At 35.0% G+C, this 1,995-nt stretch overlaps 1 long non-coding RNA gene across 1 annotated transcript; it reads right to left on the bottom strand.

The window, feature by feature from the left end:
- Window positions 1–603: 603 nt before the first annotated feature.
- LOC120159014 lies at window positions 604–1,445 on the bottom strand. The gene is made up of 3 exons (XR_005519309.1): window positions 1,434–1,445; window positions 767–874; window positions 604–634 (listed from the first exon to the last, which is right to left on the bottom strand). It is a non-coding gene; the product is annotated as an uncharacterized LOC120159014 (long non-coding RNA).
- Between the last annotated feature and the right edge of the window lie 550 nt (window positions 1,446–1,995).

The raw sequence follows: 1,995 nt of genomic DNA, 5'->3' as shown, positions 1-1,995 counted from the left end.
ATATTGTATGGGATCAAAAAGGTAGGTTGTACAGGCTTAAACGACATTCAATAAAAATAGTATACGACATCTCAATAACTGGCAACATAAAAGACTGCATTTTCAAACATCAACAATTTATTAGCACAGCCAGTGGCCAAGGCACCGCCAGAGCCACCTTCCCCAAATTATGGGTAATAGCTTCACCCTACATGAATGTAACGCATAAAAACCAATTGTACTAACATTAAAAGTAGATATGTTATGCTTCATAATACAATAGTCCTCATACTTGACCCAACTCCTGAGATTTTAGGTCAGCATACGCCCAGGAGTGTCAATAAAAGTAACTATAGGAAAACCATGATGATCTGGATAATACATCATGCGCAGAGTCTTCCTGTAACTGTAAGAATTTCCTAAATATCAGTTAAGAGTGACAGATTATCTCTTTGAAAGGTAAAATTCAACATGCAAGTTTCATATACTTACCCATGGGGAGTTGGCATTCCAAAGTTACGCCGAATATGCAGATAAAAGTGTTTCTACCCTTTTGCTAACCAATAAACATGTATCACCAACCATCTATGGTTCCTATACCAGTAACAATAGCTGGATTGTCATACCCCAATCGATCTCCATGAAGTTCCACAAACTAGACATAGGATAATATACAAAACATTTATTAGAACAATTCTTCACCCTCCACACACTGGGTGTTAAAGATAATGTTGACGAAAATATGCAGAATTTAATATCCGAGTTAAAGGTCATGCAACCACCAAACCTTATCAGTAATGCTAAATACATGATAAAGGAATGTAGGTCTGTTAGGGTGTCGGGCAATGTTCACACGTTGTATAGGGGTTAGATGTGTGTATAAGTCCTTCATGGCCTGAAATAAATAATAGAAAGGATTATAAGAGTTAATCGAAAACCATAAACATGGTGAAACATCAATATCTTTCATAGCACATCAATATTAAATGATGTGCAAGCCTTTTATGAAACATTTAATTAAGCTCATCCCTTATTAAGGTGTCAAGCTTACATCAGACTTAAAGAAGAATCATAGATTTTGGAGTTTAACACCACAAAATTTCAAGCAAGCATATAAATGTTCTACTATTGATAATCCACTGCAATAAGAGAATGAATCCAAAAATAAAATCAAGAACTACAATAAAATTCTAAATAACAAATAAATGACATAGAAAATGCAACATCGAAAACATTTTATCAGCCAATATTAAATATAACTTCCTGGCCTAATTTTCAGTTTTGGTATAATTAAATTGAGCACACGAAAACATATTCCATACTCAACTTCACTCTCATTAACAGGTTGAATATGTATCCACTCAGAGGAACATATAAATGTATAACTAGAAATTATATTACTTCATGGAAACAACTAAAGTACTCACAGATTGTCTCAAACAAAATAATTATACCTGTTGATATTTATTCTCCAACAAAATAATTTGATCACTGAAGTCCAATCCAGTTTCATTTTACATCCTCCTCACCTGCATATAAACAAACACAAAATTTGAAGCAACCACGGGCTTGTTATGATCAGAAAAACCAAAAGTTACTAGAAATAAGGAACTACATCAGTCATCTTCTTCTCAAAATTTACAAGGGGCTTCTCTAAATCCAAAGTAACAGGCGTTTGCTTATCTTTCAAAGGATTAAAATAGAAAAGATGACTTAGGACTCCGCCTTTCACATTTGGATCCGGATCTGCAGGCCACAGATATTCATGCTTCACTTTCCTCAGCTTTGCAACTACAGTTACACCCTTTTTTGACACATCAAATCATGGTGTCCCTAGGGTTTCAAGAGGGATACCACTGACGCCATTACTGGAGCTTCGAAGAAGATTGGAAGCTGAAGTTCCAGTAAATGCAGCTGGAGAATACGTCATAAAAGCCATCAAGCCTCGAGCTTAGATATCTCATAACTCTACACGAAACCCAAAAGTCAAATCTCCAATTTTCTTCTAATGATTAG

The sequence above is a fragment of the Hibiscus syriacus genome, unplaced genomic scaffold (genome assembly GCF_006381635.1).
Source record: "Hibiscus syriacus cultivar Baekdansim isolate YM2019G1 unplaced genomic scaffold, ASM638163v2 tig00111338_pilon, whole genome shotgun sequence".
Lineage (NCBI taxonomy): Eukaryota > Viridiplantae > Streptophyta > Magnoliopsida > Malvales > Malvaceae > Hibiscus > Hibiscus syriacus.
Note: the sequence above shows the minus strand (reverse complement) of the source record. Positions and strands in the feature narration are given on the sequence as shown.